The following is a 14,783-nucleotide window of genomic DNA, read 5'->3' as shown; positions in this document are numbered from 1 at the left end:
CCAAACCATATTCGAGGGTAAAGCAGTCATGACTGATAAGATCTTCTTAGAGCTTTTCTGAACATTGATCTTACCCGTGCCTACTCCTGAGCATGCATATGGGCTTCTAGATTCTCAGAAATATGTGGACAGTTTTCAGAACCCTTATCCCCAGGCATTTTATTCTCCAGTCTTCCTATTCTACATGACTTGTATTTTCCAACTGATATTTTTCCTCCAGTTTTGATGTGTAATTTGCCTTTACATGTTTGTGCCAAATATTAGTTTATTGATTTTAAGTTATAGTTGTTCATTTTTAATGTAGGTGTTTATTGCTATAAATTTATCTGAGCAGGTTTTTGCTGCATCTCATAAGTTTTAATATGTTGCTTTATTATTATTTATCTGAAAATATTATCCAATTATTTTATTTTGACATTATGGTTATTTAGGAGTGTGTTGTTCAATTTCCACAGATACGTAATTTCCCCAAATTTTCTGCAGTCATTAACTTCAATTTCCTTTTTTTTTCTAAAACTTAAAGTGTAATAAAAAAAAAATTCCTCTTTTTTTTAAGAGAGCAAATTTTAGGCCAGGCGTGGTGGCTCACGCTTGTAATCCCAGCACTTTGGGAGATCGAGGTGGGTGTATCACCTGAGGTCAGGAGTTCAAGACCAGCCTGGCTAACATGGTGAAACCCCGTTTCTACTAAAAATACAAAAAATTAGTCGGGCATGGTGGTGTGTGTCTATAATCCCAGCTAATCGGGAGGCTGAGGCAGGAGAATCACTTGAACCTGGGAGGTGGAGTTGCAGTGAGCTGAGATTGCGCCATTGCACTCCAGCTTGGGCAACAAGAGGAAAACTGCATCTCAAGTAGCTTATAGTCTATCTGTTACCCTGAGATCATTGAGGAATTTTGAGACCATTGAGGAACATGTATCAATACCACAGGACACTCTGGAACCAATGGGGTTACATCAAGAAACCCAATATTATATTCTGTTTCTTTTAAGTAAAAATATTGTTTGACTTCTGTTTTGTTGACAAGGACTTAGACCAGACAACCTGCCTGGGCAAGGTTACCATGAAAGTGAGATCACATGTGACAAAGTTTAAAGCCCATCTGTTCCTCACCTGCTGTTTTTCAGGAGTTAAAATTTAGTTAAGTTTAGTTTTCCCCTTGTTGGCTCCTTTCTAATAATCTTTATCCCTAGGCTATCCTGCTTCTGCAGGTGACATGACAATTATTGGGAGATGACAATTAAAGGGAGATGAGCTCTCGGCATCATTTCCTTATAACATATTGTGGGCCTCAACCTCCATACAAAGATTCAACTGAAAGACTCTGCTGGGTGAGTGTCTATTATTCATCTGCATAAACAGTGAGAACTGAAGACTCAAGTGGGTGGTGGCATGAGGCAGCATTTTCTCAGTGGTATGTTAGGAGAATTGCTTCTCATAATCAGTCTATCACTGAATCACTGCTAACAGCAGAACATTTTTCAAGATAAAATATAAATTTACTCTTATGAGGACATAAATTTATAGATTTGTGGAAAGACCTTTGTATTTTCATGGTGTTGTGTTTGAGTTGGTATTTAATGAATTAGCTATATTATACCTTATTTTATTCATTTATGTAAAATTTTATATTTTAAAGCAAACATAAGCCAATTGAGAGATTATTTAGTTTTCTTTGTTCTTTTTAGTTTGGAGAATCATTAGCATGTTTATAATATTTTAGGATTGCTTCAAATTGTGTTATCTTAATATATTAGATGTTTGCAATACTTTATAATAAAAATTATCAGAAACCACAAAGATCCTTTTGTTTTACTGTTTTATAAAATTTTTTCTTTTTTTTTCTGATTACCACATAGCTATCTAAAAATGTCACATTTTACTATTTATTAAATCTTTACAGAGTTAAAATTTTACCTGAATGGGCACTTGCAGTATTCATCATAATTTTAAATACTGTCTTAAATTAATTCAGTTTTATTACTGTGTTTTGTAAACTAAACTGATAAAATTGGTTTTATATTTCTTTAGGTGAGATTGATTAGTCATGAGTAATAATTTACAGAAATATTAAGATTATAGTATTTCCTTTTCAAAAAGGGTCTTCTTGTATCCCTATCACTTCTAAGTTTATGATTTTATTTTCCTATCTTTCTTTCTTTTTTTTTTTGAGACAAAGTCTATCTCACTTTGTCACCCAGGCTGGAGTGCAGTGGCATGGTGCTGGCTCACTACAACCTCCACCTCCATGCCTGGCTAATTCTTTTGTATTTTTAGTAGAGACTGGGTTTCACCATGTTGACCAGGCTGGTCTGGATATTCTCACCTCAAGTGCTCTGCCTGCTTCGGCCTCCCAAACTGCTGGGATTACAGGAGTGAGCTACTGTTCCCAGCCAAGTTTGCCATCTAATTAAAATATATATTCATAAACATAACTAGTAAATGTCAAGTTAGTTGTTGAATTAGTAAGTTAGCTATTTCTACGTTCAGTAGAAATAGTGTTCTTTGTGTCTATGTTTCTTTAAAATGAAAGACAGGATGAAATTAGGGTAGGATAAAAACACAAAATAATGCTGATAGAGATTGTGGCACACAAGGTTACAAAAGTCTTAAAAACATAACAGTAAACCTCTGTGTCCTTGAACATCAGATTATTTTAATTTGTCTTAAAATTATTTATGATAACAAACTCTGCATTCATGCATTCGGAAGTAAGAAAGTCAGAAGCGAGGGACCTCTGCTGATCCTGATCAGTGTACCTGAGGTACAGAGGACACAGATGTCTTTCCTCTCAAACTGAATTTTAGATACAGCCTTCTTCACATTGGAGTGATGCACAGAGATATAATAGTGCAAAACCTCACAAGCTTTAAAAAATAAAAGTGCTATATTTTTATTTTGCTCATGTATACTCTTCATCCAGAGATTAAAACACACACACACACCCCTACACACACACACGTGGGAAAGAGAGCTTCTGGGGTGCCAGTTGAGTTGGTCTCCCCTGTGTGAGACACCCATGGGAAGCCATGGGCCGCCTCTGAGGAGAAACGTCTCCTTACCGCCTTCATGTCTTTATGTCCCGAGAGCATAACTGCTCAGTGGCATGCTACAGGTTGCTCAGGGAAATAACACTCCCTTGAAGCAGTGGAGTATAGTCAAACATCTTGGCTCCTCCTGAAACCCACTCCCAACCATTTCAGTCCCGGTAAGTTAAAGATCTTAAATAGTTTAGACACACGCTGTTGCTCAAGGAAATTCACAGAAACTGCCACTGCTATACATCCTATCAAATGACTCATGAGTTCTCCTTCACTGATTAATCCTTTTCCTCATCCATTCCTCCTGCTCCCATCTGCTGTAAGAACAAAGAGTTTATAAACCAATAAATTGGGTGGAGCCCAAGAGCTCTGGGCCATGAGCCGATGCTCCGGTCCCTTGGACCCACCCTTTAAACACTTACTCTGTCTCTTTCTAACTCCTTTGTCTCCACTGGACTTGGGGTACCCGCTGAGTGGAGTGGGGCTGGTTTCCCCAACACACACACACACACACACACACACACACACACACACCACTGCTTGGCAGAATTTTAGAATTTCCCCAAATTTGTAGCCCATGGCTTGTGACAAAGCCCCTCAAGTGTTTTCTGTTTCCTGTTTCTTCAGTGACACTTTCAGTCTATATTTTTTTTACTCAGAGACCTGAGAATTAAGTGTCTTGAGATCATAAAATTTTATGTTAGCAAATGTCCTACCTGCATCCTACAGTAAGTTAAATAGCCAAACAAATTGAAATATACTTAATCTATTCAGTCATTTCATGCCTATCATAATTGGGTTTTCTTTGGCATTGCTGCATTTCACAGTTTTCATGCAATAATCTAGGTTGAAAAGTGTTTTTTTCTACAATGCCAAGCTCTATTTTTAAGGTTTTCAGCTATTACCACTAAATCATCCAACCCCCTCACTTGTCAGTTGCAATTCTCATAACCACTTTATGTTGTCAGTGACCAGTCATAGTTGTTAAGTGCCATTCATAGAATATGATAAAATTGGTAATGACCATGAAGCTATCAATACAATAATAAAACAAGTGCATTATTTTATTTCATTATTTAGGCTGTATGTAATTTTAATCCAAATCAGGTACAGTGTAAAATTCTGTAGACATTATTATAAAAATGAGGAAATAGACTTTATATCTTTTTTTTTTTTTTCAGAGATGGGTCTCTCGCTCTGTCACCCAGGTAGGAGTGCAGTAGTATGATTATAGCTAACTACAGCCACAATTCAGTGAGCTTGAGTGATTCACCTGCTTCGTTCTCTTTAGGAACTAGGACTATAGGCATGTGCCACCACACCCAGTTAATTTAAACTAAAAAAAAAAGTAGAGACAGGAACTCACTATTTTGACCAGGCTGGTCTTGAACTCGTGGCTTCAAGCTATCCTTTTATTTCAGTTTCTAGAAGGGCTGGGATTGTAGCCATAAGTCCCTTCACCCAGTCCAAAATAGAATATTATTCTATGCATAATAGCACTTGGGTTCTTGTGTATGGCTAATGTCTTTTAAAACACTGTCTTCTTTTATGATCTAAACCTGCAAAATTTGTTATCAGTCTCTTATTCTGGGTCCATTTAAAATTGGTGTTACCTTCCCCACCATTGTGTGTGTGTGTGCGCGTGCACGCATGTGTGTGTATTGAAACTTGCATTATATAGAAGATAAATCAAGTAAAATGAGAATGTACTTGACCTGTATTGTATGTCTCTCAGATTGCATAGGGTCTTTATTCTCAGCCCAAGGAATACCTGGTTGCCACATCTTATAGCAAGAGCTCACATATACATCTCAATTTATATTTTTATATATTATTTAGGAAGCAATTTTCTTTTACATTGACCAAATCATATGGCCTGTATGAATTTTGTTCTGTTCTGTCTTCCTTAGGTCTATAATATGTTATTTCACATTTTATGATAATTTTATGGTAGATGTGACAGATTTGCCAAATAAAAATACAGAAAACACACTTAAGCTTAAAATTAGAATAAACAACAAAAAACTTTTTTGTATAGCTATGCATATTTGTGTGTAGTATGTGTAAGCAATTCTTTGAAGATATTTACGCAAAATAATTATCCATTATTTACTTAAAATTCAAATTGAACTAAATGCCTAGTTTGTGAAAATCACTGTTCTTTCCTCTAGACTCAGGACCAACGTCCTCAAAATCCTCATTAGAGAAAAAAAAAAATGATAATTTAACAGATAAACTCTTTTGTAGTAGGTAGTAGTTATTTAAAAAATGTGCAGCATGTATTAAAATATGTGACCTGGATACAACATTGAGCAAGCAAAGAATACTAGAATTCTTATCTGTGTCTTTTTTTCTAATTTTATTATTTGTTTCTGGGACATGACTTACAATACATGCAGTATATTTGTAAAGTGATTGCTATATATTTACTAAATGATTATTTATATGTCAGTAGTTCAAGTACAACTATTGTTTTATTGTTACAAAACTGTTGTACTTTAAATGGAGAGATTATTATTCCTTTAATCTGACATAATACTGGAGCTTCTGGATCTAACATGAAAGCAAAATCCAAGTATGTTGAAGGCACCAGTATATATTGGTGGCAGTGGTCTGTTGTTTGGTTTTGGACATTGCGATAAATGTGTACCTGTACAAGATTATGCACTGGGAGATAAAACAACAATGATTATATCAACTACACAATTTCTATTTTGTAAAAACATCCACATCAGTTGGTATTAGAGCAGTGTTCTAACTCAGATGTGAATTTCTCAGTATAACCAAAAAATGTTGTCAAATTATCTTCATTGTCTTACATATTTACATTTATAGGTTGGTAGAATTGTAAGTGACCTTGAAATCATAATTTAACATTTTTATCATAAAGTTTGAGTAATTTGTTTGTTAATTTGTGTGTGTGTGTGTGTGTTATAAAGCTAAATTATTCTAAGCCTTGGATTAACTTAATTGGATACAATAATAGTGCCTATATTCAGGGACAGTAACAAGAAAAAGTAATTGCAAAAGTATTCCATAAATTTATAAAGTATTCTGATACAGAGATATTTTCTTTAAGATATAGCAAATTATCTTCAGTATTAAAGACCTTAGTATTTTTCCAAGGCATGGAAGGATATCTCTGTAATAATTGAAGTCTCAACAAAGATCATGTCATCATTTTAATGCAACTTTTTTGATGTTAAAAGGCAGAGAATGGTAGTGTAGGTCCTCTAAATACTGAGAGCTTGATTTTCGCCTTCTCCTTCTAAGGGAGGAGACCACCCCTCATATTGTCTTATGCCCAATTTCTGCCTCCAAGGAAAGAAAAAGTAAAACCTAGAAGGCAGAAATGAAATCCACAAGCAGACAGCCCAGCGCCACACCCTGGGCCTGGTAGTTAAAGATTGACCCCTGACCTTGCCGATGCTCCCAGCTGAATAAACCCCTTCCTTCTTTAACTCGGTGTCTGAGGAGTTTTGTCTGAGGCTTGTCCTGCTACATTTCTTGGTTCCCTGACCGGGAAGCGAGGTGATCGCGGATGGTCGAGGCAGCTCCTTAGGCAGCTTAGGCCTGCCCCGTGGAACATCCCGGCGGGGGACTCCGACCAGCCGGAAAGATGCAGATCCTGAGAGTGCTCCCAAGTAGGCATTTGCCCTGGTGGGACGCCTCGCCAGAGCGGTGTGTGGCAGGCCGCCATGGAGGATCAACACAGTGGCTGAACACCAGGAAGGAACGGGCACTTGGAGTCTGGACATCTAAAACTTGATAAGACTAGTCTTTGAAACTTGCCCACTCTGTCGTGGAAGCGTGGCCTGATCACCCATTGTGTGCCTTTATCGGCAGTTTGGTTTTGGTTTTGGTTTTGACTTGGTTTGAATTGCTTGACAGGATTGGTTGGGAACTTGCCTACTCCATTTGAGTGGAAGCGTGGCCTGATCACCCACGGTGTGCCTGTACTGGCACTTTGGTTTTTGTTTTTGATTTGACTTGGATTGTTTGATGCTTTGGTTTTGGTTTTGACCTGGCTTGGATTTCTGGATACTCTGATTTTGATTTTGATTTTGGTTTGCTGCAAACTGCAAAAGTGTGTGTGTGCCCTTTTTACCCATTCTTTGTTTTGTGGTGTGTGTGTGGTGTGAGGCGTGGTTTTTTGTCTCAAAGAAGCATAGGTCAGGTACAATAAGCCCACCCTACTAGGAACTGTGTTGAAAATTTTCAAAAAAGCAATTAAAGGAGACTATGGAGTACTATGACACTAGGAAAACTTAAAACTTTGTGTAAGATAGACTGGCCAGCATTAGAGGTAGGTTGGCCATTAGAAGGAAGCCTGGACAGGCCCCTTGTTTCAAAGGTATGGCACAAGGTAACCTGTAAGTCAAGGAACCCAGACCAGTTCCCATACATGGACACTTGGTTACAGCTGGTTTTAGACCCCCCCGTGCCAGCACACAGTGGTTGAGAGAACAGCAGCATAAGCGGCTGGCAGAGTCAAGGAAAGACCAGCAGAGAGAGAGAAAAGAAAGAGACAGAGAGGAAAAGAGGCAAAGAGAGAGAGGAAGAGATAGAGAGGAAGAGACAGACAAAGAGGGAGTCAAGGAGAGAGAGAGAGAGAAAGGGGCAGAGAGAAAGAAGCAGAGACAGAGGCAAAAGGAAAGAGAGATAAAGTCAAAGAGAGAGAGAGATATACAAGTAGTTAAGGAAAAAAAAAGCATACCCTATTCTTTTAAAAGCCAAGGTAAATTTAAAACCTATAATTCATAATTGAAGGTATTCTCCATAACCCTGTAACACTCCAATACCACTTTGTTGTCAGTGTAAACAAGGGTGTATCCCGAAAACACTGAGGCCTTCCTATCAAAAATCCTTAACCCAATAACCCGCGGATGGCCCAAATGCATTCAATCTGTAGTGTCAACTGCTTTACTAACAACAACAACAAAAAGAAAGTAAAAAAAAAAAAAAAAAACTTTTAGAGGGAACCTCATTGTGAGCACACCTCACCAGTTCAGAAGTATCTTAAGTGGGGGAGAAAAAGGGAAAAAAACGGGGGGGCAGAATTTATATGAAAGTATTGTATGGTAAATTCTTGTCCTGAAATAAATTAACTGTTGTTTAAAGAAAGAAATATTTGTAATTCAGAAAGTTGAGGGATGTCGAAGAATTGTCTGCAAAAGTCATGAAAGAGAAAAGTGTTATAAAAAAGAATTTATGCAAAAAATGTTGTATAATTTAAAAGTAACTAGGCCTCCAGAATGTAAAACTATTTTAAAAAACGGTTTATATGCAAGGTGTATAAGAAAAGTAAAATATACCTTTGGTAAAAGGATTATAAGGAGGCATAAGGATGTACATTTTTACCTACATTAAAAAGTTAAAAAAATTATTGTTTTGAAGGTTTAAGCAAGTTTTAAAAACATTAATTGTAAAGAAAATTCTGTGTGTAAACATATTAGCTAAAGTTAAAGAAGTATCATCCAGTTTTTCTGTGAACTGGACATTAAAGTAAAAGCATAAATGGTTTTACTTAAAGCACCAACCTGTTCTTTAGCAAAAATGATAAAAGGTTAAAAAGAGTCTATAAAATCTTACCTTATGGTCAAACATTAAAAATTAGATAAATATGTCTACAAGGTTTTATTAAAATTAGATGTAACATTAATAACACACTAATATAAAGATAAAATTTAGCTTATCTGGTATAAAAATCATACAAGAAGCATTGTTAAATGTAAAATGGTATTTGACTTTCTTTGGTTTAAAAACGAATAAAAATAGGTGCTAAAGGAAATTTCTCAGTAAAAAGGCACTAAGGACTATAAAGTCCACTGCCAAGGTCCCCACATTTTAAACAAAAGGTCAATTTCTTAAGAAGTATGTACTTGATTTATCTTCCACTTTCCTTTCTCTCAAAAACTAAAAGTCTTTTAGCACATGTGCCCCCTAGAATTTCTGGTAAACCAGCACCAGCCTGAAGATCATGTTCTCATCAAAAGGTGGAAAGAAGAAAAACTCGAGCTAGCCTGGGAAGGACCCTACCTTGTGCTGCTAACCACCAAGACTGCTGTTCATACAACGAAAAAAAAAAAAGATAGACTCATCACAACTGAGTCAAGAAAGCGCCACCCCCTCCAGAGTCGTGGGCCATAATCCCAGGGGAAAACCCTACCAAACTAAAGCTAAGACAAATTTAACTCTTTTCATCTATTCTATTACTCTTTCTTCTTTCCTCATTGTATTGCTGACCATCTAGTTATTAACATAACCAAGTCAATTTCACCTCAAACTGTTGCATTTAATGCTTGCCTTGTTATACCCTGAAAGGACTTGCTGAGTCAAAGACAGCTTTCTACTTCAGAAAAGTACTTCTGTCCCTCCTGACTCTCCTCAGACTGGGCATTAGTAAACTAGGACCATTTAATCTGGGAAGTTTTCAATAAAGACCCCAGTGCCAACCAGGAGTCTTGCCCCCCGGTGTAGAGCTTTCATGCTGTAGTTAGTCCAACATTCTGTGGACCACTAAAGAGCAAGGATGGACTACCCCAACTGGTTTTTGTAATTTCCTAAAACCATACATTCATTTTACTAGAGAATCATAGAAGTTAAAGACTTAAAACAAACTTTAGCAGTTAAGACAGGATACCAAGATGCAAATGCCTGGTTAAAATGGATCAAATATTCCATCTGCACGTTAAACAAAAGCAATTGTTACGCTTGTGCACATGGCAGGCCAGAGGCCCAGATTGTCCCCTTTCCACTAAGGTGGTCCTCCAGTCGACCAGGTGTAGGCTGCATGGTAGCTCTTTTCCAGGATTCTACAGCCTGGAGTAATAAGTCATGCCAAGCTCTCTCTGCTATATCCCAAAGTCCGGCACCCTGCGGGTCAGCCCCCGAGGGCCATCCAGCCTCCATCTCCCAATACTAAGTTCACTTCGTGTCTCTCACGACAGGGAGAAAACTTAACATTCCCTGGAGACCTGAAAGGATGCAGTGAGCTTAAGAATTTTCAAGAGCTTATCAATCAGTCAGCCCTTGTTCCTCTCCGAGTGGATGTGTGGTGGTATTGTGGTGGACCTTTACTGGGCACTCTGCCGAATAACTGGAGGGGCACTTGTACTTTAGTCCAATTGGCTATCCCTTTCACCCTGGCATTTCATCAACCAGAAGGGAAAGAAATAAGACATCATAAAGCGAGAGAAGTCCCTTATCGGTCTTTGGACTCTCATCTCTATTTAGATGCAATTGGAGTCCCACGAGGAATACCAGATCAATTTAAAGCTTGAAATCAAATAGCTGAGGATTTGAGTCAATATTTTGGTGGATGACAGTTAATAAAAATGTAGATTAGATAAACTACATCTATTACAACCACCAGCAGCGAGCTTTCGTGAGTTAAAAGAAAAACTCATGCCGGCCCCAGCCCTGAGGCTACCTGACCTGACAAAACTCTTTACACTCTATGTGTCAGAAAGAGAAAAAATGGCAGCTGGAGTTTTAACCCAGACTGTGGGGCCCTGGTCAAGGCCAGTGGCCTGTCTCTCAAAACAACTAGACAGGGTTTCCAAAGGCTGGCCCCCAGGTCTGAGGGCCCTAGCAGCAACGGCCCTGTTAGCACAAGAAGCAGATAAACTAACCCTTAGGAATAACCTGAATATAAAGGCCCCCCATGCTGTGGTAACTTTAATGACTACCAAAAGACATCATTGGTTAACAAATGCTAGACTAACCAAGTACCAAAGCTTGCTATGTGAAAATCCCCACATAACCATTGAAGTTTGCAACACCCTAAACCCCACCACCTTGCTCCCTGTATCAGAGAGCCCAGTTAAACATAACTGTGTAGAGGTGTTGGATTCAGTTCATTCTAGCAGGCCCAACCTCCGAGACCATCCTTAAACCTCAGTAGACTGAGAGCAGTACGTGTACGGGAGTAGCTTCACCAACCCCTGCAAAGTGACTCTGAAAAAGATGACAAGCCCTGCTCCAGTCACACCTGGAAGCTGACTGGTCCATGCACGGCCAAAGCATGAGAAAACTCTAAAAAGAATTTGTTTGTATAATGTTATTCTATACAAGTTATGTAGCCCAGGAAATGACCAACCTGATGTGTGTTATGACCCATCTGAGCCTCCCCTGAGCACAGTTTTTAAAATAAGATTAAGGACTGAGGACTGGTGGGGGCTCATAAATGATATGAGTAAAGTGTTAGCCAAAACAGAAGAAAAAGGGGTGCCCAAACAAGTCACCTTAAAATTTGATGCCTGTGCTGTCATTAATAGTAATAAATTAGGAATAAGGTGTGGTTCTCTTAATTAGAAAAGAGGCTATATGGCAGAAAATAAGTACATCTGTCATAAATTAGGACTGTGTAGAAATAAATGTAAATACTGGTCTTGTGTCATTTACTCTCAATGTGTCTTGCAAGAAGACATGGGTAGTAAAAATAAAAGTGAGAACTCCCACTACTGAGTGAGAGTCTCAAAGGAGGGGAATAAGGGAGGAGACCACCCATCATATTGTCTTATGCCCAATTTATGCCTCCAAAGAAAGAAAAAGTAAAAACTAAAAGGTGGAAATGAAATCCACAAGCAGACAGCCTGGCACCATACCCTGGGCCTGGTAGTTAAAGATCGACCCCTGACCTAATCGGTTATGTTATCTATAGATTACAGACATTCTATAGAAAAGCACTGTGAAAATCCCTATCCTGTTTTTCTCCGATCTAATTACTGGTGCAGGCAGTCCCCAGTCACGTAGCCCCTGCTTGCTCAATCAATCATGACCCTCTCACACGCACTCCCTTAGAGTTGTGAGCCCTTAAAAGGGACAGGAATTGCTCACTCGAGGAGCTCGGTTGTTGGAGACATGAGTCTTGCCGATGCCCCTGGCTGAATAAACCCCTTCCTTCTTTAACTCCATGTCTGAGGAGTTTTGTCTGTGGCTTGTCCTGCTACATTTCTTGGTTCCCTGACCGGGAAGCGAGGTGATTGGCAGATGGTCGAGGCAGCGCCTTAGGTGGCTTAAGCCTGCCCTGTGGAACATCCCTGTGGGGGACACCGACCAGCCCAAGCAACGTGGATCCTGAGAGCGCTCCCAGGTAGGCATTTGCCCCAGTGGGATGCCTTGCCAGAGCAGTGTGTGGCAGGCCCCCATGGAGGATCAACACAGTGGCTGAACACCAGGAAGGAATGCGCACTTGGAGTCTGGAGATCTAAAACTTGGTAAGATTGGCCTTTGCAACTTGCCCACTCCGTTTTGTCCTGCTACACTTCTTCTTTCTTCTTTCTTCTTCTTTTGACAAGTTCTAGCTCTGTCACTCAGGCTGGAGTGCAGTGGCATGATCTTGGCTTACTGCAACCTTTGCTTCCCAGGTTCAAATGATTCTCCTGCCTTAGCCTCCTGAGTAGCTGGGATTACAGACACGTGCCACCATTCCTGGCTGATTTTTGTATTTTTAGTAGAGACAGGGTATCCTCATGTTGGCCAGGCTGGCCTTGAACTCCTGACCTCAAATGATCTGCCCACCTCAGCCTTCCAGAGTGCTGAGATTACAGGTGTGAGCCACTGCACTGGGTTGCAATTTTCTTCCAAGAAAAAAAGTTTACATAAGGGTTCTCTGGGATGGAAACACGAGCTGGACAGAGCCAGGATTATTTTAATAAAATACAGTTAATAGGAGTTGTGATAAATTAAATAATGCCCCACAAAAGTGCCCAAGTGTTAACCCGTGGGTACTAGGAATATATTATATGACAAAGACAAACAGAGGCTGCAGATACAACCAAGGGTGATAATCAGTTGACTCTAAAATAAGGAGATTAATTTGAATTACGAGTTTGGTGTCCACAGCCATATATTATATGACAAAGACAAACAGAGGCTGCAGATACAACCAAGGGTGATAATCAGTTGACTCTAAAATAAGGAGCTTAATTTGAATTACGAGTTTGGTGTCTACAGCCATACCACCCTGAATGCACCTGATCTTACCTGAATTGAGTGTGAGCCTAGGTAATCACAAAAGTTCTTAAATATGAAAGAGAGTCTGAGAAAATGCTGTGATGCGAGAGTCAGATTTAAAAAAAAATTTTTTAAATATGTATACCCACAAATATTCTTGGAATATATATATTTATACACTATAGTGTATAAAATAATGCTGAGACTATTTTTGAAGTTTTATGTACTAGAATTAAGAATTTTATGAGATAAAAACATGTTAGTGATGATTTGAACATACCATAAATAACATTTATGATGTAAAGTCTTATTTTGAGATATTCAAAATATGTTTCTCTTTCACAGTTTATATTATTATATTCCACTTAAGTTTTCATTGAAGAATACCTCTTTTTTCCAAGCTGGCATTGGAATCTCAACCATCAGCTTCCTCATTTTCTTCACACTTCTGTAATGCAGTCCTAAGCCCACTGACCTGACCATTTATCACCTGGCCCTCATCCACATAGTGATGCTCCTTACTATGCTGTCATTGTTTTCTCCAGGTGTGTTTGAGTCACTGTATTTTCAGAATGACTTCAAGTGTAAAGTATTATCCTACCTAAACAAGATAATGAGAAGTTTCTCCATCTGCACAACCTGCTTCCTGAGTGTTCTTCAGGGCATAATTATCAGCCCCAGCAGCTCTTGATTGGTGAGGTTTAACCATAAACCCACCGTTTTCACCTGCCATTTCTTCTTCTTTTTATGTTTTCTCAGGTTTTTTTCTTTTTCAGTAGTAATCTCATCTTGTACACTATAGCTTCTTCCAGTGTAACCCTGAGCAATCTTCTGCATATCAGTAAATACTGTTGGCTTTTCCACCATGAACTCCATCATCAGAAGACTGTTTCTTACTCTGTCATTATCCAGAGATGTTTTGCTTATAAGAATAATGCTGCTTTCAAGTGCATACATGGTGGTGCTTTTGTTCAGGCACCAGAAGAAATTCCAGTACTTTTACAGCACCAGCCTCTCCCCAAGACCTTCCCCAGAGAAAAGTGCCACTCAGACCATCTTGCTCCTAGTGAGTTTCTTTGTGGTCATCTACTGGGTAGATTTCATCATCTCATTCACCTCAACCTTGCTGTGGGCATATGACCTTGTTGTCCTGGGTGTCCAGAGGCTTGTGAACAATGTATATGCCACTGTCAGTCCTTTTGTGCTACTCAGATCTGATAAAAAGATAATCAGTGTGATGAAAACTGTGAGACAGAAAGTTAACAAGATATTTTTATTAAAAACAGATTATTCTGTCACCACATAAATTATTTAAGTAGTACAGAACTTGCCATCTAATTTAACTTAAATGTATGGACTTACAGTTTCGATGTGTCTAAATAGTTCTGAAATTAATGCTGCCAATTCTCTCATTTTTAGTTTAATATACATGATAGATATTGCAGTATGTTTACAAGTGTCTCTTTTTCATTTCTTTTGGAAGCATAATATTAAGAATATCTGGTAATAAAATCTCTTTGTCTTCATATTTTTGAGAATGTTTTATTTTTATCCTTATCTATTAACGATATTTCACTAAATATTAATTATTATACTCACTATCTACTTCTTTTTCTTCTGGGTTCTATCAGGGCCTTGTGGATGGTACCTACAAATTTGTGGCTTACCTCTGTTTTTTATCTCCCTACTTTTAAGATTTTTCTTTCTTTTTTTTAAATTTTATTTATCTTTTTTGAGACATGGTTTTGCTCGTCTAGAGTGCAGTGGCGCCATCTCTGCC

The sequence above is a fragment of the Pan paniscus genome, chromosome 18 (assembly GCF_029289425.2).
Source record: "Pan paniscus chromosome 18, NHGRI_mPanPan1-v2.0_pri, whole genome shotgun sequence".
NCBI classification, from domain to species: domain Eukaryota; kingdom Metazoa; phylum Chordata; class Mammalia; order Primates; family Hominidae; genus Pan; species Pan paniscus.
This window is presented reverse-complemented; position numbering follows the sequence as displayed.